The sequence below is a fragment of the Chroicocephalus ridibundus genome, chromosome 18, assembly GCF_963924245.1.
Source record: "Chroicocephalus ridibundus chromosome 18, bChrRid1.1, whole genome shotgun sequence".
In the NCBI taxonomy this organism is placed as follows: Eukaryota; Metazoa; Chordata; class Aves; order Charadriiformes; family Laridae; genus Chroicocephalus; species Chroicocephalus ridibundus.
In genome coordinates this window covers 4,057,314-4,084,339 of record NC_086301.1, presented here as the reverse complement: position 1 = coordinate 4,084,339, position 27,026 = coordinate 4,057,314, and the positions used below count along the sequence as shown (strand labels likewise).

General features: G+C 43.6%; 1 long non-coding RNA gene across 2 annotated transcripts in view; it reads left to right on the top strand.

The window, feature by feature from the left end:
* Nucleotides 1-3,857: 3,857 nt before the first annotated feature.
* Nucleotides 3,858-27,026, top strand: part of LOC134524922 (uncharacterized) — an 88,207-nt gene continuing 65,038 nt past the window's right edge. For both annotated transcript variants that reach the window (XR_010073633.1, XR_010073630.1), the window contains exons 1-2: nt 3,858-3,954; nt 12,186-12,308. This is a non-coding gene — a long non-coding RNA (uncharacterized LOC134524922). The remainder of the gene's footprint in view (nt 3,955-12,185; nt 12,309-27,026) is intronic.

The following is a 27,026-nucleotide window of genomic DNA, read 5'->3' as shown; positions in this document are numbered from 1 at the left end:
GTTATCTTTTTTCTCTTTCTTCCTCTCTTTCTATTCTGTGAATTTTTATTCTTGAATTACCTCCTGCTACATCTTGTGATTTGCGGCAGCTAAAATTGATCTCACCTGTGAATTTAACACTGTAACTCTAAAGGCATCGCTGTGTCTCTAAGTCAGTATCAGTATGGTACTGGCACTTGTGCAGGTCATTGAAAGAGAATGAAGAACAGCAGGGTGGACTCCGTGTTGAATAATCACGTAACGTGTAGGTAATTCAAAGAACTAATAAGAGGCAGACATAAAAAGAAGTTATCTTCTGGAATGCAGAAAGTCAGGTAGAATGAAAAGCAAACCTGAAAACAGCGAATCTGTTTTACATCAGTGAAGGCAGAGGATCCTACCCAGGATTAGTTTGGCCATTGTCGGTGCTTGGTGCTGCAGATAACGTGAGTTCCATAGCAACGAATTTTTAAATTCCTGGGTGCAAGGGTGCATATTAACTAGGAAATGGACTTGAGTTTCACTGAGATCATTAAAAACTAGCTTTATTTTATTTTCCACCCACCATCCTGCTCAGAAAATTGACTTTTTTTTTGAAGTCCTTAATTAAGGCTGAAAATTTAGTGTTAGGCAGATGCTGTCATTTGCTTCCTACCCCTCCAACAAAAACCCACGTGTAATGTGCTGCATTGGGCTCTGAAGCTGTAGGATGCCTTGTCAGTGACAAGCATCTGCAAAACCTGCAGCACATGCCCAGGGACTTGTAGTCAGATGAGTCATATGTTGCATGGGCCAAGTTTAATCCCAGAGAGAATGTTACAACACAGGAAGAACCCCCTGAAAATAACAGGAATTGGTACAGTATTGGGGCTGTAAACACAGGTTAGAACAGTCTGGGTATTTGCTTTAATCCTTTCTGATTCTATTTTGAATTGCAATGTTCCTACTTGCTTAACCACTTTCCATTTTTGCTCCGTTTTACCGTGACATAAGGAGGAGGGATATTTTGGAAACTGGAAAACTGCCACTTGCACCAGTATGGCATGCCACTAATTTTTGCAGTTTTTTTGAACCGAGCGTTGCCACTCTGAAAGATCTGTCAGCCTCTTCTTCTAGGATTCCCCACAGAGATCCCCACCCTCCTACAAGGCAGGACATGCCCCACGTTAGAGGACTTTTGTTCCTTTCTCTGCAGGCTGCGCTGCCTCACCTGCTTCAAAATCAGGCACTTTGAAAGGATGAGAGAGTTTGGATTTATGAGCTCTTCCTCCTTTATCCTGAGCAGAACGGATTCAGTGGGCCCAAACATTGGCAAAAGATCAGGAGTGCGAGCACATCCTTAGTGTAGACAGGATGAAAAATTACTCTGCAATGTGTTTTGATGTAGTTTAGCATCATTTCAAGCAAAGGTCAAGCAAAAAAGTCCAACTTGCTGTGAGGCCAGTCTCCGTGAAGGGTTTGGCTTTGTGGCAGCGAAGTGGCAAGGGACCATCTGTGTAGTGTGTGGGCTGGGTTGGAAGAGAGGTGCCTGTGACAGTCCTAGCCAGGAAAATGCCTGATGATGGACATTTCAGTAGCTGATGTTGCACAGTAGGTCATGGTGAAGCAACGTGAATGGTAGGTAAGAGCTGGAGATGAGGCTTGATTGGTTTTTTTTCCTTTTTTCCCCCCACTATAATGAAATATTACAAGGGTCTTGCTTTGCACCTTTGCTTACTTATGCTCTGCCATATGTTTGAGTGGGGTTTAGCAGGCATGACAGGTAACCAGGTTGAGGGAGAATCTCAAAATATGTACAGTGACATAGTGAAGCCTCTTTTATAGAGGGGTAAACAAATCTTACTTCTACTTCTTTATTTTTTTACTTTTCCCTTGAGCAGAAATTTGGGAAAGTCATTTAATGTCACCCAGTGAGTTCTAATGGAGGCTTGGAAGAAGAAGAGAAAAAACCCTCCTGTGTCCGCTTGTTTCTTAGGTACGCCACATTACCCACAGCTAGTCTCACCACTCCCACAGAAAGTTTGTGTAAGTCCTAAAATAATTTCATTCCGCTGGCCCACAAATATTCCCATTTGGTCAGCCTTATATAGAGTAATTACTGTTTAACATGGCACCGCAGCTGGGTCAGGGCTTATTTTGGGTTATGAGTTATAAAAAGCTGTTTGTTAAAAAAAAAAAAAAATTAAAAAAAAATACTATGTTTGTCGCTCTGTCATTCTAAACAAATGAGTCTAGAAACTTGTTAGTTTACTTATTCTTTTTTACTTGTTTTGCTTTAAGAGTCAGCGTTCATGAGAGCACTAGTATTAGTACCAAAGGCATCTAGCCATCTCCTCCTGGCTTATTTAGATATGTCTGCACTTCAATTACAAAAAATTTAATTGTTAGGTAGCCATGTGTTGTGGTGATAGTGAACGAGTATCGTGGGGTGGCAGATGCTCAGGAAAAGGGCTCAAGTTTTGACCCGTGGAGATGTGGGAAGTTCATTTTCGTGGGCAGGTGATAGGTGTGATGGCGGAGAAGCAGCACCTTGAGGGAAACGCCTTGGCACTGGCACTCCGTGCTCTCATCCAAATAGGTCTTTGCATTTTATGTGCCTAAAGTGCTGTGCACAGAGCAGGCAGTTCATTCCCACAGCTGTGCCGGGGTGTAATTAGCATTTTTTCAAACCATGCTGAGTCCAACATCAAAGTTCCTTCTAATTTTAATAACTTTGATATATATATATATATATATATATGCGCATGTATTTTATGTTTGTGCATATATGGATATATATGTGTGTGTATAGATAGAAAAAAGAAAATATGGCTATGTATATACATGTGTCATTTCTTATCTGCTACTAAAATACAGGTGTCTCTGTGGGAAACATGTTGTTGAGCTGTTTATTGTACAAGAGTTCAGGATGTTGAGAGTATTATATTCACTTATACGATTTCCCATGCTGAGTTGGTCATTTCACCTCAAAAATTAGCATCCCAGCCTGTTTCACAGAAGACCCCAATATTTTTAGTAATCATAGGAAAGAATGTTGTCCACTGGGACAGAGCAAGAGGCTGTGCATCAGGACTCAGGGTTTGGTTGTCTTTTTCTACTTATTTTATGGCCTGGGACAATTCTTAGCACTCCTCTGTGCCTCTGTTTAATAGCAAAATGGGACTAATAACATTGAGTTACCTTGCATAGAACTATTTAAAGACAAAATTGAAGTTTGGAGACCTTTTACTAGCTTTTGGCATCAGAGAAATAGAGCAGTTATGAGAAGTATTCCTGCGGTTTGGCTTTATTAATGATATGAACTTCTTGAGAAATTGTACTAATGAAATGGAGCTGGGAAACAAACCAGAAGCAGATAGACAGAAATCAAATCCCTTCATGGACAGTTATACAATGTGCTAAGTGAGGATGGCTGTATCCTTGGATTTTTTCTCTTGACAAATTCTGAAATGCATATGGAAAATAGTTTTGTCTCTATAACAAAAACGACAAGACGACTGACATTTCAGTAATTTTTAAGACAAGACAAATCTGAAAAGAAATACACTGGGAGTTATGAAAACCTTTCAAACTGGAGATCTGAAAACAATATTGAATCTGTGAGCACAGGCTGTTGGTTCAGAGATAGCTCTCAGGTTTCTTGGCTCCTTTTTCCCTATCAGCTATGCCAGACAAGTGGCAAATGGCAGCCTGGAGGCCCTGAGGTCCAAGCCCTGGACCAGAAGCAGATACATCATGATAAGCAGAAATGGGGTGGGGAAATAGCACTATGGACACAATTTTTACTCCACTTGGGCTTGGGGTTTTCTGTCGGGTCATCCGTCATATTATTCCTTATATTTATGTATGTTTTATTCCTGTTACCCCAGGTTGTGCCTGTGGAGTGTTGGAGGTGAAGAAGTGCACGTTCATCCTCTTTGCCTTTCTCGTGAGGACAGGTACGACGCGGTCACTCAGCACTGAACATGTTGCCAGGTAAGAGAGCGCACCTTCCTCCCTGGGTGCAGTGAGCGCTCAAAAGCGAACCGACCACCATGATAGTCATAGGAGCATAGGTTATAATGCCAGCTCTGCCTTTGTGTTGGCTATTTCCCACATGTTCATGGTAAGAATCTAATTATTTTTCCATCTGCAGCGATGGGTCCAGATAAACATTGTTGTGTAGGCACTAATAGTAAGGAGAAAACAAGTTTGATCCCAGGCTGTCGGGGACCAAATCTATTCCATTGCAGGTTGCTTTTTGAATTAGTCTGCAAGAACTTTAATTTTATTTAAAAAGCGTTTATTGATCAAAAAGGCTTCGTTCATAAGCTCTATGTTCTTGAGTAGTTGAAGCAGGCTTAACTCATGATAGGAGTTCTTATTGGAGTTCGTTTTTATCATCTCGGTTGTTGCTAAATTTCATGCTTTTCTTCTCTGTAAAGGTATCTGTAAAAGAGGCACATGGTTTAGAAATATAAAAAAAGTGCAGGTTTCCTTCCAGTCCATTAATTTTCTTTCATGGAGCTCTGTACCAGTTTGAGTGCACAATTGGGAGGAATCAAAACACAGACATCTAGACTATTACATAAGATCAAAAAGAGAACAGATTTGTTTTGAAGCTGGGTATAATGTATTTGTCCGAAGTCATGAACATTTTTGAGAGCTCGCAACATTCTTCCTGTTGTGCCTCAGGATGAAACTTAGATCATACAAACTGGAGAGAGATCCCAAAATACTTGAAGCCATTTAAGTAACTGTAGACCTAATTCATAGTCTTTACTGAGTGAGGCCAAGCAGGGATTTGAACCTGGTTTTTATGCGCGCTCTTTTCTTCTCTTTCCTCCTTTTAACTTGAAGCTTCATCTTATATTGAAGAAACCTCCCCGTGGATTTCGTAAAAAGGGATTTATTCAGGTCAGACTCTAGGATTTTTTTTAACCGACCCAATGTTTTGTGTCCAACCGCCCTCACCCCTGAAATAAACAAATAGATTAGCTGTGGAAATTTCCATAGAAAACAGTTTGATTTATAACTCTTCCTAACTGAACTTTTGCGTAACGTGAAGGACAGAGAGCAAGTGGACTGTCCAGGCTAGGAAGATCTAGTATTTAGGGGACAGGATACATCCAATGTATGTGCATCCAACCACAGCTGGGTTCATTGACCTCGTGTAGTCTGTATACATGTCTATTAAGAGCAGGCTAGGAACTGGACTGAGCTCTTTCTGCCAGTCACTTGCAGTCCTGAACAGAAAAGGAAACACCAGTTTTTCTTCCGTAGTCCGGATGCTGACTCACCTGTGTGGTGAAAGAAAATAGCCAAAGGGTTGCTATTTCACCAGCGTCTCAATGTGCCTGGGGATATTTCATCAGCTGCCTTACTTGTGCAAGTTCAACTGCAAAGCTTTAAGGCCTGAGGACAGTTCAGTAGTTCCTCACACTCAACTTGGTCATGCGCTTTATGCCCTGTTGTCCGAGGTCCCCATCACCGACAAGTAAGTTTTATTTCACAGTTGGTTTTAAAGCCATTGGCAATATCTAGTTGTTTTGCACTGGTGTTTCACCGATGCATGGTGTCAGTTCAAGCCCACTTTGCTTGTAGTTGGAAACTTGTTCCAACTCATCTGCCTCTTCTCTGCATCTGGTTCCAGACCTTGACCTGGTCTGTGGTAGGACCGGGGAGGTGTCCTGCTGCTGCTGTGTTTTGCTGCCTACAGTTTTGGTGGGTTGGGGAGGGCCAAGCTGACAGGGATGCTGCAAGAGGAAGGAACCACTGTTCCCGAATTTCTGAAGGCCGGCAGCAAGCAAGCAGCACTTTTGCAGTATCTGACTGTCACCGATCATCCTGGTTCAAGCCAGGGAAACTTTCTCTGGCCTTGTGGAGCGTTTCCATGCTCTCTGCCTGCCCTAGAGGGCCTCTAGATACCTTCAGACCAAGCAACTTTCTAAAAGCTTACTGGAGAGGGCATCATTTATGGTACTGCAGGCAAGATTTCTCCCCTGCTATACACCTTTTCCTTATTTTTGCAGCCTAATGACTACCCAAGCTGGGGACAGCAGTTTGCTCAGTGCTCAGGCGGGATGCTGATGGTCCTTGAATCATGCTGCTTTGCCTGCAAGGTCGGGATCTGAGCTTCTCATCAGGTAGAGCCTGGCCTGAAGTTCAGGACTGGAGTGTGCAGTGGCTGCCTTTTGCCGGCAGCTCACTGCAGCACTGCTTTGCTATCATTCTGCCATCTCTGCTCACCTCTGCCAGCATGGCCAGCACGGCTAATCCCTGCTTATCTGAATGCAGAGACATAGGCGGCAAGAGGTTTAATGCAAATGTAGCATCGCACAGCCCTGTTCCTTCTTGCAAACTATTGATTACGTGTCCAATTTGCTCTCCCCTGATAATAGCCCATAGGCAAAAGCCAATAGGGCGAGGAGGAGGAAAAGCTGTCACGGTCGTTCGATGGAGCTGGGGAGCCAATGAGAGGAGAAAGCCCGTGGATTGGGCTGGGGGAGAGCAAGGCTGGGGAACTGTCTTAGCAACAGCAGAAAGCACCTCTTTCTCCCTCCCACCCTGCAACCATGCTGGAAAGTTCCTGATGATGTTCCTTAATGTATTTGTCTCGCTCACGCCAAGTTTGTACGTGATTTGTGTGGCTTTGCCGCGTGTGCCAGTTTGCCCCTTTTCTCCATGATCCTTTGGAAAGGGTAGAAGGGAATCTTTTCTTTGTCTGTCCTACTAAAACCAACCAGTGAGCTCAAGGTAAAGGCGTCTGCTGCTGGATTCATTTCTGTGCAAGCCCTGAGAACAAAAGTGACTTTTGCATTGTCTTTTTGTGGTTGGTATTTTCCTCTTGACATCTTTCCAAGACAGTCTGTTGTTGAAAGTCAGTTTCTTGCCAGTCTGTTGTGACAGCGGGAGCTGGACGCCTTGACTGTATTCTCATTTTTGCTAAGGAGTCCTTGTATGAAGCCAGGTGAATCCCTATCCTTCAAAATCCAGATCACATCGTCAGGTTGCTGGGCTCTCTGGTCTGGGAATTAGAAGAAAATCTTTCTCAGTTGAGCCCTCCCTGTGATCTGTGGGCTGAGAAAAGCCAGTCCAAGGCACCATACTGCTTTGCCTCTTATCTTTTATCTGCCTTACAGCGGGAAATGTTCTTTCTGTCTCTCTGCCTCTCTCATGGTCAATCTATCATTGGTTTAACCAACCAAAAATGAAAATGGCAGTTAAATTTGTCCAAACCTTTTGAACATTTATTGGAACCAAACATTGTCACTTTCAGCACTCCCTTGAAAATGACCTTCGTTGTCCTCCTCTCACCTGCTGCCTCCTCCTGCTCATAAGCATTCACACGTTTATCTCACTATTTGCATGCTGATAATAGACATAGATTTTGTTAGTCCTGCATCTGTCGAGACGGCGGGGACAATAATAGAAGCACCGTCGGGACCAATATATATTGGTCTTAGGAGTGTGTCCAATAATGTCTGGGTCAGGGAGCCTTTAACTGCAGTGTCAGGGAATTTAGTCAGCTGTCATCGCTTCTTAATTAAAAATAGCTGAGACTCACTTACATTCCATTGCTGTACGTTAGCTCATTTGTCATCTTGTCCTCTGCTCTCCAGCAAACCCCCTAAACACCTTCAAAACCAGACAAAGGATAGAAATGCTTGCAGCAGGTAAGAAGACAAGGGAGCAGAGAGCGGATAACCTGTGCCATAAGCTGCTCTTTAGGTCAAGAGTTTGCAGGAGTTTAGCGGGATTCAAAGGGGATGGGGATACATAACAGTGCAGTATGACATGTACTCTGTGTGTGTATTTTATATATATAAAACTAGTCTCTGCACAGGCATGTGTTGGGAATAAATCAAGCAGTAACTGTCCTGGGGTTACAAGAAACTTTCTCTGCGGGCAAACCAACTTATATTTTTCCATCTTGAGTTTCCAGCATCTTCCTCTGGTCCAGTATTCTCAAAGACAGAATGTTTTTTCAGTATGATCCAGTCAGACCTTTCCTACGTACATAAGTGATTGGATTCCTAATTCCTTGCTAAATGGAATTTAGTGGTATCTGTGATTGCTATCACCTTCCAGTAGGTTTCACTAATTTATTTGTGATATTCCTAAGGGGACAGGAAGATGGGAGGTTACACAGAGGTTCAGGAGCTGCAGAGGGAAATAAATAGCATGCCGTAATATCATTACTGAAAGAAAATGTATCCCCCTCCCCCTGCCAAAAAAAAGAATTTATTGTGATTCTAGCTAATGCTTGGAGCCAAGGGACAGTTTTGGCATGGGGAGAATTTTTCTGGCTTCCTTTTTACAAGTAAATCAGAGGTGTAAGGGCATTAGACCGACTAACTTCCTGAACTGGAAGTTGCATCCGGATTACCATATTTAATTGTCTGTGATTGACCTATCTTCCATGCATTTTGCTAATCCATTTTTGAACCTGTTTATATATTTGGCCTCCACTGCATTGGGTGGTGATGAATCCCACCATTAAATCACATATTGTTTGAAAAAGTTCATCCAGGATGTCCTGTACAATGCTATCAATCTGTCCAGCGAGTAAATGGACGGCTGTTGCCAGGGCTTCAGATTCCCTCAGCCCAAATCGGTGGTAATTCCCCTTGAGACCACATCCATCCCTTGCACTCAAGAAGGGAAGCAGCACCAGAACTCCTGTGCTTCTCCACCCAACCAGTGGGACCAGAGTTAGCTCCCACACAGGGCAGTTCCACTACTAAATGGGGATTTTTCTGGCCATACATAGTTATTTCTCTCCAGACTGTGTTCCTGCTGACTTGACTGAAGAAGGTCGAATACTTGTTGATGTTCTAAGAATGGTGTATTTCCTGTAGAGGGGAAGTTCACATGCAGCTTGTGGGATATACCTGGATTAATTTAAGATGTTCTCTTCAATCTGGTCATTTTTTTTCTGAGTCCAGTTTAAGAAAGGTGTATACAGTTTATAGGAATAAACAGGGAAGCCCACTGATTTGACTCAGTATTGTTTGGCGATTTTGAATTACTCCAAGGTGTGCTGGCACAGGAAATCAGAAGCAACAGGTAAAAGCTCAGCTGAAACCCAAAGCTTCAAGCTAAGGACAGACTTTCATGTTAGTAGAGACATTTTCAGACTGCAGATTTTTTTTTTAAAAAACTAATTAAGCTCTGATGACTTCAGCTGTATTTTCAGCCTCTGATTAAGGCCATGATACTAATTAAACTCTTGAATTATTAAAAATGCAAATAGTCAGACCTGTGTGCAACAGCAGACTTGTGTTGCCGTGCTCCAGGAGAGCAGTGGGAATATTTGGCAGAGTCCTTTGTGGTGACAAGTTTTTCTTTTCCTATTTTTTTCTTTTTATAAAATGGCTGCAGTTAACTTGATGCAGAACAAAAAATGTCGGCTGCTGGGGTAAATGTCTCAACTGCCTTGCAGCTAGACAAGTAAGTTTGATTAAAACACAGCAAAGTTTTGGAAGGAACTCTGGGTTTCTTGATGTCCCAACGGTGGCATTTTCACTGAATGGGCTGTTGGGATTGAAATACCATCTAGTCCTTAGAGAGCGAGTCTGCTTTCAGTAGCGAAACTGTTGGAGCAGCATTTAAGCTACCTACTTTGTTGTCGGAGTTCAAGAGCATGATAAATTATTTAGGCCTCTAGCTGTCCTCCCGGATCCCCTCTCTCTGGCATCCCCTACGATGACGCACGCACCTTCAGTGAGACATATGTACCAGGAGGTCTGATTGTCGCCTTTCCTTCAGTCCAGGTGTGTTTTGGTTGTGGCACTGCTAAACAGTAGGGGATCTGAAGGACGTCTTGATCTCTTTACTGTCAACATCTTAGCAGGCACCAAGCACCTCTTCTGAGTAACAGCCATCCTTGTGTACAAATACATCTTTTGAAGCAGGATTTTGTAATCATAAGTAGGGCGCATCTCCAGATGGATAGTCCTGCAGAAATACAATTAGCTGGTCTTTGAGGTAAGATGGAGTTCTCTAGGCTGTGAGCTGGGGGAGTAAGTATTACCTCTCACTGTCTCACCAGTGTTGCTGTGTACCTAGATCACAGGAATTTCTGTGTTTATTATTAAAAGGTTTTGCACAGCGCCAGAACCAAGAGTTCCAGTGATACTCCGAGTACCACTTCTGCATCACTGCCTATACCCTGGTCAGTGTTTTGCATGTGCAGCCCTTCTTCTGGTTGAGGCAGCGGCCCGTGGGACTCAGAAGTGTCTGTCCCATCTGAAGCCCTTTTGCCTTGCCATTATGGAGGCTCTGCTGGATCTGGCAGTATTTGCAGCCAGTACCAGCTGGGCTATGAGAGGGATATGCCAGTAGGCAGTCTAGTTATAACCTGCCCAGAGGGAAGTTTCTTCCTAGTGCCTATTTAGTTCATAATAAAGACATAAATTAAAAAAAGGTGCATAAGACACTATTCAAATGCAGCAAGTGCATGTCATATTAAATAAACTGGAACCCTCGCTGGTGTGAAGTGACAGCAATTTACTGGAGTCACTTATCAGATAAAACCATGACCCAGTGCCTACAGTTGAGTCCAGTCAATGGCAGGTGTGATGGTGAAGCTATGTCATTTTTTGCTTCTCCTCTCAACTGTCCTTTTAGCATGTTAAAACAAAGAAATAAGTGGTCATTACTTTACCTATGACAACTGATTTTTTTCATCCTTCTGCTATAATGGGCTGCAGGTGTTTCACAGCCAGCCCAAGCTAATAAGGACAGACATTCTGGCCGCATGCCAAAATTATAAAACTGTCCAGGGAGAGAAGAAAAGAAAAGACAAGGGGCGGGGGTCCGGGGGTGGGAAGGAAAGAAAAAGAAAGCACGGGAGTCACTCCATGCTGAGATTTTGTACTTTTGTGTCTCCTGAAGTGAATACATCAGTCAGGAATCAAAGGTTTGAAAAGTCATTCAGCCCCTCCAAATTAGAAGGCGAACCATCTGCACGACAGGATGGAGCTCTCCTCAAAGGCTGCAGGCCAGGGCTGATCTCAGTGACACCGGGGTAAGCCTGGAGTATCTCCACCAGAGTTACAACCAGCTCACCCAGCATCTCAGATTCTGGCCTGGTGCACGCGTCTTCCTGCCAGAATAGCGTTCTGGGCCCAGCCCTTTAATGTTGTATCACAATAGTGACGGGCTCCTCTGCTCCAGAGCTGATGAGGAACTGCTGTGGTGTTGTCCAATGTTAATTAATCCCTTTTAGGCAAAATTTGAGCTCGGTGGTAACCGAAAAGACAAGGCAGCCCGTTCAGAGCTCTGCAGCCTCTCACCCTCTGTGATTTTAGCAATATGTCTTGCCCTCAAGTCCGACATGCCACAGCAAGTCCCTTGTGTTTCCTGGAAGCTAGAGCACTGATGGAAACTCAATGGGAAGGAAAGATGTGCTGTATGAGAAGTGAAGATATGCGTGTGTCCTTACAGCTTCGCAGGTAATGCTGTTTGGAAAGCCTGGCTTGTGATGCAGGCTTCCCCAGGTACTGCATTTTTGGGTGTGGGCCAAACAGCAGCCAGGATAAGCCAGCACAAAGGAAGAGCTGGATCTGAGGCACTGTCTGGCGTAGACCATTTGGCTTGAATTGCCCTAAGGCATTGTAGCTAATGGTGAGAGCGTGACATCGCCAAAGGTACCTCTCTCACATGAGTGCCTTGGGGACGTCCCTCACCTGATGTACCTCAGGCAGGTCCCTAAAGGTAAGTGAGATTTGTCCAGGCCTAAGGGCATCTCCATGGGGAGAAAGAGATCGCAAAGCTAGTCCTGACTTCAGTTAGCTACGGCACAGGGTCACAGAGATGCTCTGATCCCGATAGCTGGACTGCTCGCGTAAAACCAACCTGAGTGAATCGTCCCCTGCGCTGCTCAGTGGTTCTGGGTCTCAGACACAACTGGGGTGTCCCTGACCCCAGAATGCAGTCATACCCCTGGGCTGCATCCTGAAAGATGCCAAAAGCCATTACCCAACCCACCAAATGGTTTGGGGTCCAGATATCGTAGTAACGGACAGATCTGAGGCAAATATACTTCACTGGGTTTAATATGACAGAGCCCAGCCACAAATGTCTTATCCAGGTTTGTTTGGAGCCAGGATTTGGTTCAGGCCAAGTGTTTTGTTTTGTTTGTTTATCTAAGATACGGTTTTGGATGCTGAGCAGGAAAAAAAGAAGGCATAACTGACGGATGTTAATTGTGTTAATTTCAGATCTCCTTTTGGCAGCTGGATGAGAAGGGAATGCCACCACAAAGGAAGGAAGACTGAGGCGAGGTTCAAGTTGTATTCAGAGGGAACACAAGTGCTGTGCATTACACGTCACCACCACGACAGGTCAGTACCTTTTCCCTGGCGTCACTGTCAGAGTTCTGAGAGTAGCATCCGTGGTAACTCAGTCAGACCCTGCATATGGATTTAAAGGTGATGAAAATGCCACAACTGAAATTAACTTGTATCAGAAAGGAATTACACGGTTGTAAGGCTTAAACGATTTTAAACATGGTACTAGATCAAATGCTTTGTACTAAGTAAACGGTCGATGAAAAAAAAGTTTCAGAAAGTGCTTTGTAATGAGGCAGACTGAGTCAGCTTTAAATTTTCTGCTTTTTTGGATGGCCTTCGGGTTTTTGCATTAACTGCACTAGGTAGTTTGCTTGGAAAAGTCTGTGAATTCTGGCTTGTTGTTTGCAAAGTGCTGAGAACACTGTGACATCTCTGAAAATACAAATAATAATGGTAGTAATGAACAGCAGCTTATCAAAATCTTTTGTGTTGGCTTAGAAATCCATGAATTCTTTGTTCTCTGATTCACCCCTTGCAGCATCCTGTGCTATGATATCTGTCTTTGGATGCCAGTAATATGCAGCTAAGATCTGGGGCAGTTCCTAAGAAATAGAATGCAATTTGCTTTCTTTGAAAGAATTTCAGATAGGGCCAGTTCTGCAGCTGGTGGCTTCAGGAGAATTTATTCCCTAATCTGGCAGTTGGGATTTACTTCTCCTGTTTAGAAGTTTTAACTTCCTTACAGTTCCCATAACCAGAACTCAGTTTTAGGATGGCTTCCTGGTGCTTTGATCAATCCTTTAGTTAACTTCAACATGGTTTATGCATATTCAGCTGCTGAGAAGACCAGGTGCCAGTGTAAACCATTCGTGCTTTATATTCGTTGCTTACTTTGAGACTGAAAACTTTTTAGATGCATAGTGTTTGATAGTTTATGTATATCTCTTGTGTACTGTATGTGCAAACTCCCTTAGTCGAAGACTGGTTCTGTCTGATATTAGGCGTGTGTCTGGGCCACCTGGGTCACAGTCCTGTGAGTGGAGAGAAATAAACGGGTGCAAAAGGTGACTCAGGCAGATTGACTATTGCTCTGAAAGTGTCCATCTCTCCTGCTGATCATGGGGAGAGCCAAGGGAATAGCAGAAAGGGGACGGATTCAGGACACTGCTGTGCAGGCTTTTAAATGTGCTGGAGAGAAAGATGCCAGATCTCTGTGTGGGGTGTCCTGGTTTGGGAGCTGTTGTGGAGATGGGATACAGAACCACGTGTATATTGGGTGGCAGGGACATACTGCATTTTCTTTTCTTCTTACGCTTATCTGAGGGGAGGAAACTGTAGACGTTATCTTTTTTGAGTGGAAAAACTGATTTCAAGTACATATGTTTGAAGCTAGCAACAGCGTGAGCCAGGTTAACTTGACTAAATAGGCATATGAGACCACAAAATCAGACTGAGCATAATTAGAAACCAGGATGCCTCCCAGCGCTTAAAGGTTTATTTTCAGATTAAGATGAGCTGACAAAACATATTAGTGAGAGGTGGAATTGGTATGAGCCATGTTTGGCATTTTACTACTTAGTAGCAGCAACAGGACGCCCTATATACCAATCAGAACCACACGTGCACAGGCCTGGATTAATTCACCCCACCTGCTTTTTGGTGGTTAACACCGGTACCTAAGTAAGTTGCACAAAGCTCTCAGAGTCGATGGGATGGGCTCAATCACCTTTGGAGGTGCTGCTGATCTGCTGTGGAGCCTAAGAAGACTATGCTCTTAACAAGGGGTCTCAACTAATTGCCTGTGCTTTGTTGAGATGTGTGCAAGCCAAGATGTAGTGTCCACTCATCACAGAGAGGCAACACATGGCCCAAGTAAGTTGAAAAGGAGAATACCAGGTTCTCATGAAATGATTTGTAGAGCAGAGGGTTTGCAGTCTGCCAGCCATTGAATGCTGCTGGGTAGTTTGCAAGCAGGGGTGAGGATTTAAAGAGTTGAAGCAGAGCATGGTAGTAGTTTTATACGTTTCTTTCCAAGGATTTATTTTCCTTTGTGGCAGCGCTCTCATTACCACTAGCCTGGATTCCTCTGCTGTCCATCCTGCACATCACATTAACACAGGCAGTGCACTGCCTCTGTTTGTGGGATCAAGCCATCAGCACTGGAGCGGGGCCGTAAAACTGTTGTGCCTGAGCACAGCCAGGCTGCCAGCGAGACACAGGGCTGATTTATGCTGGCTGACGGTGGGACCTCTTGCCTACTAAACGCCGTCCTCTGCGTTCAGTGCCAGCAGGTGCCTCGCCTATCTGGGCGCTGCCAAGCTTCGTCCTGCTGTTCTCCCGAGTTCCAGGATTTCATCTTTGCTCGTGCTGCTGTTTTTAATCCCTCTGCCTTGTTCCCAGCCCTTGGTGTCTGTTCAGAGGCTCCGTCTCATTTACTGTTGTCCTGGTGCCAGAATTTTAAGTCTGAGGCGATGGAGCTGCCTCTGCGTGGGGAGGACTCATGCTCGCTGGCTCCACCGTCTGGACCTGGCCCCGAGCACAGAGCTCAGCAACCCCTAACAGGTCCCCTTGCTTTCTCTCCAAGAATATGATTAGAGGTTTGAAACTGAGCAGACAGCTGGTATACTCTCCCAGGGCAGCCTCCGTGTCTGGGTCTCCATTGTTTTTGTCCAAATCGTATCTGATTCCTTTCCAAAAGCATTTCAGTCCATAAAACCAGACCAGGTGCCTTTGGTTGTACTCATTCCTGAAATACCAACTATGAACAAAAGCATTTTTGGATTGGTCTTAAAATGGGTATGAAATTCATGTCAAACTGGGATGTAATTTTTTTCCCAATTAAAGGATTTGAATCTTTTCTTATGCTTTCCAGATAGACAACTGACTTTGTTCAAATCAGTCCTTGATCTTATACCCGATTTACTGTACCTTCTTTTACTAGATCTTCAAAAGTGCTTCATGCCATGCTGCAGTCTCTGAAATCTGACCTCTGTATGCATTCTTTGCACCTTGACCTCTCGGGTTTTTTACATAGAGTAAAACTACCAGCAAGTCAGATGATAGCTTTTGCTGCAATGGGCTTTCCCATTCTGCTCAGTAATTTGCCAGAACAGAGGAAAAAGCAAAAGAAACCTTCCCTTACCAGCCAAAATTTGTGGAAGCGTTTAAAAGCTCGGGTGGCCTCTGAGCCTTGGTTTAGTTCTGCATCCCCGTTAAGTGCCAAGCTAAGTGCTTTGTCCTCCAGACTGTCCTTCATCAAACAGCATGAGCAGTACCACTGGCACCAGGGCTACGGAAGGGCTCCTGATGCTGCCAAGAAGATGGGCCCTAGTTACGGAGCGGAGATCTGCCAACCTTCTGTGCCGGGGAGTTTGCAAACTTCCACAACGCATCTGTTTTATTTCAGATCATGGACTGCACTGAATAGTCCTTTTGTGTGCTCTGTCTCCAGCTACTAAAACTGGCTCTGAAGAAGCCAGAGATAAATATGACAGCTACTGTTATAGAGTATCCCCTGGATACTACGGCCTGACCTGCACCCAGCGTCTATCTTAACATTGTCAGTAATAATGTTTATATTGCTGTGTCAACTTCATTTCTTATCATGTAACCAGAGATGGGCCAAACGAACGTGGAAAGCTGTTCTGTACCTCTGCATTCAGGGTCATTTGGAGGTCTGCAGATGGGACAGGCACTTTGCCACTGAACTGTTTACGCCGGCGTATGCCATGATGTCCTATGTATCATTCAAGGGGGAAACAGTGCTGTTTGAAGTGACAGGAGAGCGTTACAAGGGTAGACTGAATGGCATGGCTGCAGATCGGCAGCTCTGCCTACCCACAGTATGTGTTGTTACAGCAGGTTTTGAGAGGTAGGCTCTGTCCACGTTTCCCGTGGGACATTACCTTCCAAACTGCCACGGGTTCTCTGTGTGGGTTCAGGTAGCTGCAGTAATGCTAACAGTTTTGCGTACCGTTCATCTGCATCGTTAAATGGTAGAAATTCCTACTCTTCAATGGCAGGGGAAATGGTTTTGTGTATTTATCACTGGGTAGAGGTGTGTTTGCATATGAGTGTATCAGTAGCAAGGGAATATGAGCGTTCCTGTACCTGGCACAGTGTTTGTCGTTATCTGCCTGGGAGCGCTAGGTCCCGGTAAAGTGGTGTAAAGAGGAGGCTGTTTCATCATGCCTCTGAGCAGCAGGTCTTTGATGCCTGAATCAGGGTTTCCATTGGTTGATCTAATTTGGAAATTAGAATTTGGAAATTTTGACCCATTTCATTTGTATTTTGCACTAGAAAGCAGTGCCTACGCCTCTAGTACTTGCAGTTCGGTTGCTGGAGTATCACCAGTTCAAGACATCACCCAGGCAGGGCCACTGGGACCCCAGCTCTCCCTGCACTGTCTCTGGACAGTGTTTGACTAGACTGCTTTTATCTCTCTAGTCTGTCTGTGGGAGTTGAATCTTTGTACAGAGACTGCATTGCTTGGCATCTAATCTGCACCGGTTGACTCAGTCAGCCTCAGAAGGCAAGCGGGGAGGGAGATAAGTAGGAGGAAGAAAGGTGGGAGTGGAAAATAACATATTTCAGGGGACAGCAGGAAGCCTAGGCTCATTCGCATCTTGGGAATTGCTCAGGACATGACCAAGTGAGTGTTTCCTGATCCCCTCTTCTTTTTTTTTTTTTGGTGTTTTGTTTTGTTTTGTTTTGTTCCCCTGTGGGCCATGAAGAAAGGGTGCCTAGGAGGGCACGACCGGGGGAATCCCAACATGGGTGATGCCCTTAGCAAATGTCACTAGAAAACCAAGTGTCCCAGGTGGGTGGTAACCTTGACCCGCCAAGATAGCTCAGTCGCAAAGATTTTCTTTATATTCTTTTCTGTGGTACCTGGATTTCCATTGAAGATCGCTTGTTCAGTCCAGTCCTTGCTTATGCCTTGAGAGGAGTTCTCTGCATGGAGGATATTTTAATACACGTTTCCGTGTTATTGTTTGCGTTTTCTGTGGGGAGATGAACCAAAATGGAGACTAAACGAGGTTCCTTGGTGAGGGAAAGAAAGTAAGAAAGATAAAAAATGTTACTGCTTTTGGATAAAAGGGATGGGGGTCGTTTCAACCTGCAGGTTATTTGAGAAGACAGGCCATTGTGGAGGTGGAGCTGTAAAGCGGGACGAGAGGGAGAGGTGTATAGCTGTGTGTCTTTTCAAGTACTTCAGGACATGCCAACATAAAAGTTGCCATGTGAATGTCAGATACTGTTATCTGTTATTGCTAAAGTTGGGGATCTGCTCACACTTTTAAAGATCAGTAATCCCACATGCTCTAAACAGGCAGAGCTAGGATCACAGGATGCTCGTTGCGTGTTCCATGTACTTCAGGGATTGATTATGTCTTTTCTTTGTCTGCCCTAATTAAATCAATAAATGGCCTTTGTAGTCACCTGTGTAGCAGGTGACAAGTTGAGCTGCTTGAGGTCACTGAAGAGGGCATCCCGGCCGCCTTTGAAAAAGAAAAGGATTTTGATCCAGAATAGTCATGATGTCCTAGTTTCTGAGTCCCTTGGGCCAGCGTGTGCCTAGAACAGGGCTCTGAAAGCAAATAGAAAGGAACAGAAGAGAATTGTCTTCTCTCAGGGATGATCTAAGAAATCTGGTATTTCTGTTGTCTCAAATCTTTCACTGTTTACTCCAGCTGTCACCTGTTTTGTTTCTTCTGCACTTCTCTTATTAAGATATTAGTAATGCTGTGATGATTAGGTGAGCAGATTATCTGTCAATGTTGCATTATGATTTAGTTTCTAGTTGCACGGTAGCAACTCCTGGGTGTACGGGAACTGTATTGTGTAGGTTGCTTTATAAACCCAGTGCTTATTTATCAAGGTGAGATCATTTTAAGTGGAAGTGGGTAGAAAGAAATTTTGATTCAGATTCCTCTGGGTCCCATGGTTGTTTGAAATCCAGATCAACTCCGAATGGATCCGAATTTTACATGCAATACATGTTTCACATCAACACAGCCCGAGTCTAAGAGTGACACAGCCTCGTTCCCAGAGATGAAAACAAATGCAAATCCATGTGCGGCGGTTTGTTCTGCTGGATTAGCCCGTTTTCCCCCAGATTGATGCAAGGGCATTTGCAGGTGTTTTCTCTGTGGTGGTCGTTGTTTGACATTGGATCCTGGCATGGGGGTGATCGGAAGAGCGGTCACTGGGACTAGCAGAGCTGGCTCTGGTAAGGCCACTGCTGTTAGCACGTTTTTGCCTCCTGGGATAGAGGGGTGTGTGCAGAAACCTGGCCCTTGTCGTGTCCTTCCTTCCCTGCGACCCGCTGAGGTGGTTCATCCTTCACAGAACCTTGTGCCTTGTTCTAGCACTGAAGGATTATCAATATAAAACAAAGCAGCACTAATAGGAAGGGATTTTGGTTTGGGTTTTTTTGTTTTTGTTTTTTTTTTTTTTTGCTCAGGGGTATAAAAACGGTATCTTTTAACCTGTCATGCATTTACAACACATCTGAGGTTTGAAAGAGGCTGTCCAAAAAGAAACCCAAGAGTAATAAGAGTGTGTTAGCAGAGCCAGTAGGCATTGAATAGTCTCTGTGGTGGTAGAAAAGCCTTAGGCTTCAACTGATTGCTAATTATGTGGCTCTATTCCTTTTTAAGAAAATACCATGCAAGGTTTGTGAAGGAGGTAAAGTGTGTTAATCTGTGGAGAGTTACCAGATTTTGGGTTAGTGGTTTTTTTTTCTTCTTTTTTCCTTTTTCCCATGCCTCAATTTGGTATTACAGACTGGGCTCTGGTTTTAAAATGAAGCCACATTCCCAAGTTCTGCCATCCATCTCTTAGAGCCACCGTGTAAAGGGCACAAGTTATTCCACCTTAAAAAGAAAAGAAAAAAAAGAAAAAGGGAAAAAAAGCAAAACCCACGCTGTGCAGAGAGGGAGAGAGTTACAGAAAGTGGGCCCCCTGCTTTTTTCAGAGGGGGAATGTAAGCAGATCCTTGCTGAAACTGCTTCACTCAGCAGTTTTCAGCTTGTTTTAATTGGCCTGGCCTGAAAGAATTCTGAATGCTGTACCTGTGCCAATGAAAATGCAAATGTTTCCCCGAGACGAGGCACTTGGAGTGCCTGTGCCCCAGCTCTGATAGCAGCAGCAGGGGCATGGAGACATGGATGTGATGGGAAATGGGGAGGCCTTGATCTAACTCAGCTTAGAAAACAAAGGGCTTTGGAAAATGAAGCGTGAATAAGGCAGACCAGGGCAAAATGTAGGGTACCTCCTGGAACTTCTGCAAACCCTGGAGCTTTTCTGTAGCGAAGTCCATTACCCTCTCACCTCGCACTGGACTATTGGGTCCTTTACTAATTTACAGGGGAACTCTTTCTTTCTGTTTTTGTTTATTTGTTTATGTCTTTAATTGTTACTTACTGTAGAAGGTTTTCTGTCAGCATAAAGACTATTTCTTGAAGTGCAGAGATGCTGTCATTGAGCGCATCCTTACAGCCAGAGGGTGGGGTGGTGGTAGGTACCACAGTGGGGACTGTCTCGCTGGGGGAGAAGTGAGGTTGTGAACCGATCCCAGACTCTGGCACCCTGCAGGAATGAACAGGGCGGGCTGGGAGACACCGGTGATGTTTCTGCGCGTGGAGCCTGGTGGCAGGGCTGTCATTGAAGCAGTGGTTGATGGACCCTGCTTGACGGTTTGAGCTCTTCCTTGTCTGTGCTGCTGCAGCCTGCAACCCTTGGTCTCAAGGGCTCTTCCACCTCACGCTGGAGCCAGATTTTATGGGTGGCTTTGGGGGTGGCTCAAAGGAGTAACATCAGGGCCAGCGAATCAGACGCTGACTGTGTCTGCTACAGCGCTGGAGTTTGGTTTTAATGGAGAATTATGATGAGGGTATCAAGTTGTTTCTCTGAACCAGTAAGATCTTTTCCCTATCAATGTGGTGTAGCCTAATGCTCCGTACCACTGAAACTTTAGCATCACTCCCATTTAAGAAAGACTATTCTTTTCTAACTCTATACAAACTATTCTTCATGTTGCTAGCTCAGCTGGTTACAGCATTTCCAAATTACTTCAGTTTCACCATTCTGCATCCAGCTCCGATGCAAAGTAAACTGTATTCTCTCCCAAAGCATCGGGTCAGTGCTGGAGTCGGAATTACTGGCATGACTGTCTTTAGGCTCTAAGCTTGCCATTATCTTAAAACATGAAAAGACGATTGCTTAATTCTTTGTGTTTGCTTTCTGAGGCATTTTTACAACAGACCATCTTTCCATTGTGGCAAAAAAGACCCAAATGGTTTCCATTTCACTGAAATTTGATAGTAACTCACGCTGGGCGCATTATCGCAAAATTATGGTGTGTTTGTACACGCATGGGTCTGGATCCTCCCTGTGCAATCCCATATCCCATACCCATTTTTATGCTATTCATTCCCTTGAGATGATGGCCCTACACAGAGTTGTCCTTCATCCCAAAACCTACTTTTTTGCATTCATGTGCATCTCCTTGAAGTAGCTACCTGAATGCAAAGAAAACCCCCAAACCAAACTAAAACAACAACAAAAAATCCTTTGAAACTATTGAGTCTCATGTGTTTCCTGTGTATTGATACTCCCCACATGGGCCTGGGTACCCATATACTGAATTTCCCTCATATTTCCCCATATACTGAAATTCCCCATATGCCAGGTATCCCTCAGTGTGACCATTCTAAATGCAGATAACTCCACGACACATGTATTACAAATTATAGCCACACAAAAGTATGTTCTTATGCATCCATAAAACATACCTCCTCATAAAGGACACATACTAAAGTCCTGGAATGAATGAATAAGAAAAATTACCTGTCTCAGCTTATTTTTCTGCCTCATGTCAAATTACAGCCCGGTTGTGAATTGGGAAAAGAATTAATTTTCAATAAATGGTTGATCAATTCTTTTCTGTCTTTGTAACTCCCTATACAGTAATGAATATGCATTCTTTGCATTTTCCAGATAAATATCCAGCATCTTAGGGTATTTAAAATTAGATCTGTATACATTTACAGAGCAATGATTATTCTGAATTTCATCTGAGGCAATTAAAAAGCATCATGATGACATTTAAGGTGATATTTTTCTCCCCTATGTTAAATAATTATAAATAATAATAATGATTAAACAAATTATTCTGTTCCTCCTAGTCTGGATCAACCTTTAGGTTAATAATCCAAATCATTAAAATTCATCTGTCTCTCAAAGGATTGAGTAGTTAAAAAAATTGGAGGAACCTTTCTGCATAAGGGTGATTGATAATTACCAAAGCAAAGATGTTTTGTGGGTAAAAATTGTGAAGGCTCAGCAGATTGATTGAGTAATGTATTGGTCAGGTTGAGGTGATATTTTCAACAATTAAACTCAGCACAGTTTTATCAACCAACATCCTCTTCGGAGGATGATGCAGGGGTCAAGTCCAAGCCTGCTTCTTTGTAGACTGGCTCTCAGGAATTCGTGGCTCACAGCTGCAAACTCATTGTGTGACCTTAGGTCACTGATGACTATTTTTGGAGATTAGTATTTAATTACAGTGGGAGTTAGGCCCTTATATATGTATATATATATAATTTTTATTTTTTTAATGTTTTCCTTAAACTGCCTCTATCAGTGAGATTTCTCTCAACTAAAGTCAGTCATCTAAAATCCAGCTGTCCGGACCAAGCTGCTGCTCAGGGGTAGTTGGTAGTGCTCACTGCTCACTGGTAGTGTCTGGAATTTCCCTCAGCTCTAGGGTTGGTTGATTTACCCCCACAGGTGCCTGTATCTCTATATTTGTGATATAAAGCACCTAAATGAGAATTGAAACTCAACTTTTAGATGGTTACAGCTAAAGGATGAACATGACTCAAGCTGTCTCTCGGCCTCTGTAACCATGAGCGCTCTTTTCCCATAGGCGTTGCAAAGATAATGTGGTAAAAACTCTGAAATCCTGTTTAGCTTCTTTATTGACGAGAGCAATTTAAGGTGACTACCTGAAAGGTATATGGACTTTTTTGGACTTTACACCTCTCTGGATAATGAGAGACTTGCCTGGCCACAAAGAGCCAAGGAAGAATGGATTTCCAATGCGGGAAGGAAAGATAAGGCTTTCCCTGTGGGGTTTATTGGATTGTGAATTGCTCCACCTCTTTGCAGAGTTTCTCAGAAGTAATCTGTGTTCATCCATCTTGCCCCTCTCCCTCTGGGCTGTTAAATCTCTTCCCACTCTGCTGAAATCAAGCCTTCACGTTGTCTTAATAAATAGCTTTTCTTGTTGAACGTGACTGTGCCTTGCAGGAAAATACCCCCTTCGAGTAACCAGGACCGAATAGATACCCTGTGTGCAGAGCACAGGCTCTCCTTTAAAATGGGGGGGCTGTGGAGCGACATCTGATTTCACTGAATGCAAAGTCTGGCTCCTCTGTCCGTCCCTCTTTTCTTTCTTATTTTTTTTCTTCTTAAACACGTTTTTATATTCCCATCTTGTTTTGCTGCTTATGTCTCCTCCCACTTTCCCTCCCTCCCCTGTCGCCTTATCTTCCTAGGTGTCCCTCTAAGCAGGAATGCTGCAGTGCTGCTCCTCCAGCCTGGATTGAAAATCCGCTGGGACGCCTTAGTCCAGCCCCAGCATCCAGTGGTTGTTTCTTGCTGCAGCCGGGCTGTCGTTCCCTGGAGAACAGCCTTGCTCAGGAAATGTAGCTATTTCCGATCTCGGCTGCAGCCAGGAAATGAGGAGGCAGCAGTGAAGATATTTTTTGAATTTGACGGGATTTTTTCTTACTTTGTAGGGAGGAATGCTCAGGCCCGGCTGGTCCTGCAGCGAGGGGTTTATTGAAACCTTTGCCTGAATTGGGGTTTGTGTTAGACCCAGGCTCACATTAAGGCTTGGGATTTGAAAGCAGCAAAATGTGAGCGAATGATCTAAAGATTTGAAGCCAAAATAGTAAATATGGCTTCATAAAGTGTTTCTGCTTTCTGCTGCTGATGGTTCTCATTTACTTGTTTGTCTGATTGTAGTTTGCTTGGGTTTGCTTTGGGATTTTTTTCCTTTTTTTTTTTTTTAAACATGAAATTAAATAATTTAAAGTCTTTTTAGAATCCAGAGCGGTGCCTTGTCGGTGCTGCAGATATAGAAATTCCCATCTGCTTCCACCACAATGAAAAGGGTTTCAGGTCCCACACTCTAATATTGGCCCACTTCTACGTTAATTTTAAATAGACTTTGTTAAAATTAATCTCATGAGAATTTATAGCAGTTGAGGGTACTCTAGTTTTAATGGAAGATGTGTGGCTAATCCCCTAGGTTGTTTGAAAAGTTTAATTCTTATTAGTGTGAATATCCTGTAAATTTCTACCTGCAAGTAGTCGTTAAAATGCCGAAAGTAAGAATTTAAAATGAAAATGAAAATGAAAAAATAATAGTGGTAATCATTTAGTGAAATTGGGTGGCATTTTAGAAGTATGTTATTTATAAAGCTAAACAGAAGATAATTCTTGCAAAGGATTTATAATTTAGCTATTTTCAGAAGCAGGCCCATACTTTGAAATTCTCTGGAGGAAGCTTTTCCTCTATCTGTCCCTCTCCTCCTTCAGAAAAAAATACATTTGAACCACATTTAGCATTTCATCAAAATAGATACTATTTTAAAAAATATAATATGTATTCACTATACCTAGATTAAAAAGATTCTATGTCGATATTGAATTTTTTTTAATATATGAAAATATAACAGTAGAGCTAGTAAATGTCAAAGCAAAAAGTTATTTCTAATGTGTTCTGAAATTTTGGAATGAATAGTTTGTCATGATTTAAAGGTTTTTCCTAGTTTTATTCCATGTGAAAAAGTTGTTGCACCATTAGCCTGATTTTTCCCAGGATTCCAACCACAGTTCCCTTGAAGCTTCTGTGATTATGGATAAACCATTAGCTACGTTTGCCAGCGTGTTGTGTTTTGTTAGTGCTTCGGAACCGGAGTCACAAACCGTGGGCCAAAATCCTGCCATCACCCGACAAACCAAGCAAGCGCTGGCCTCTGCCCTATGCGTGCGTATCGCAGGAGTGTCTAGAGCAGAGGTTTCCCGAGGGAGGAACGCGCGACAGCAGCCATGTACGCACCCAAAAGGGGCCCAGTATGTTGTCTCTGTAGCCCCTGGTGCCACAGCCCCAGGCAACCGTGGTGTTTAGGGCAGAGCGATGTATGTTTGAAACTCCCACACAGGGGATCCAAGCTGGATCGGTGCCTTTGTGTGTTGGGGGTGGTACAGGTACGTGGTATTTTTGCCGCATCCCGGGCAGTTTGCTGTAAATCTGTGATTTGCTGTGATGCTCTGGCATTGCCTGCCGTGCTGTGCTTTGCTTTCCACAGGTACGTCTGGGTTTAGGTTGGGGAAGCAGGTTGGGTGTCCTCTTGGTGCAGCTCAGAGAGCAGAGAAGCCTGCAGACTGTAGGTCTGAAGAGAGAAAAGGGAGGGAGAAAAGGGGGGAGTGACTTGCTTGTAGTCATCCAGAAGGAAAACATAAATCTTCTGACCTGCAATACAGTGCTTGTTCCCTTAGCACCCTCTGCCTCGCAAGCGATGTCCCAGATCTTTATGTATGTGATAGTCCCACCGAGTTCAATTGTGGCTAAGGAAACACAAATATTGTTACTCACATGTGGAGAGTTGCTCATGTACTAATCAGATGAAGAACAGAGATATCCATCTCGGCCCTATTAACTTCATCACACAATTCATCACTGAAGTGGGTAACTGAAGGCTCAATTAGGCACTTGTGATTTTGGCTAATGCCTGCAGAATAGTGTCCTGTTGGATAATTCTGTTTGGTTTTGGTTTTATATAGTAAAGCACAAATAACATTTACTCATGAGACAGACTAGGGACACACTGCCAGAAATAGAGGCTCCCGACAATTATACAGGATGTTGCTGTGGTGTTATCATATGATTCATCCACTATGAGTATGAACAATTGTTAACCTCAAGACACTCTCACTTTCACGCCCTCTGACACACATACCACTGAGGACAAATATCCTCACGATGAGTAAAACATTAGGACTGGGATTTTAACTCATAAAGGTCAGTTCATTGCACATTCATATGTTAAGCCTTAACTTTGCTGTCCAGTCCTTGAGCATGGGGATTATAGGGAGGATTTTCTGTAAGCAATATGACGTGCTTGCTTAGTAAATCCTTTTTGGATGCTGATTGACCATAGAAATGGCTGTGGATAGAGACTATCAAAATGGTCCATGGTGGAAACCACTGAAATCAATTACAAAGAGAATAAATTTGGCCCAGGTGGCCTGATACAACTGAGCTGAAGGCAGGAGGGAGTTATACTGAGGAAAGTATCCAGTAAAGCTGGAAGAAACATGGCCAAAGGCATTTAAGCATGTGCAGGAGAGTCGTTCTTGTAAAAAACTGCGCAGGCTTTGCTCGAAGGTAAGCTTGGCAGTTATAAATGGGTAGAGCAATAGCAGCTCGTATCAGCTGAGCAGCTGGACTTTGAGTCTTGTAGTTGCAAACTGCACGTCCCGAATGTCCCCTACCATGGGTAACAGCTGGATAATGGATGAGCTGCTATGCAACCCCTTCTGCTGTAAGCTGTTTGTTATCTTATGTACCATAATGCTTATCGTTCACGTAAATGGTTGAGGGCCACCACTGGGTGTGCCTTCTGCAATTCTTTTTTGTTTAATTGAATTGAATTTCATTCTGGGCCCTCCTTTCAGAACTTGACTGAAGCACTTGCTGTTGGTCAGCCATCTTTTGCCAGCTGTTTTGCCTTGCAGACTCGCATCACTAGATGGCAGTGTGATGGCAAAAACCTGCCCTGCCTGTGCTGCCGGGGAGAAAAGCCAAATTTCACCTAGAAAAGTGGATGAAATTTAAAATTTGAATGCAAACCAACCAGACCTTAAAATGCCTCTTCAACCTCCTGAAATTCCCGTAACGCTCTCTGTAAAGACCTAGGACAAGGTCTTCCCTTACGACCCAATGGCGTAGGAGCTATACCAATTTATGCCACCCACAGATTTGGCCCACAGAGCTCACGTGAATAGCACAGCCATACTTGCGATTTGCATGTATATGATATGATATTAGGTCAGGAGATTTGGGTAAGGTTTAAAATGCAGAAACAGGAAAGCAAACAAACATGATGTTTTTCTTCAAAATTAAGCTTTCCTCGCCCTTCAGCTTTTGCTCACGCTTCCCCACCGGATAATGTTTTGAGTTGCTTTGCAGTCCCAGGCTTTGTGGTGCAATAAATTAAGCTACAGGTCATCTCATTTTAGTTCTCTTGAAATAAAAAGGCTCTGCAGCATTCAGTGCCGTTTTGTGGCCCAAAGGGGAATTTAAGTGGTGCACAGGTATTGGTTTGGTTTTCCATAGGGAGAATTGCATCCTATGAGCCCATGTAATTGAAGCATATGGATTACGTGCGTTTGTGTATGTTTGCTTAGGTCTGGATTAACGCACTCGTTTATGACCAAGATTTTAGCAAGGAGGAAAATGTCGCAGTATAGAAAAATAAACAGGGTAAAAATAAATGGCAGAAAGACAGTCTTTGCCACACTGAACATCGTCCTCTTTGGACGTCACGAAGACAGCTGTTGGCTGAGAGTGAGATCTGAAGGTCTCTGTTAGGAAACGTTATTGCTGAGATTTTCACTGTTTGGATTTCCTGTTTTCCTCACTTCTGAACCCTTTAGCTTTTGTAATCTAAGCAGGGTCAGGTCTGG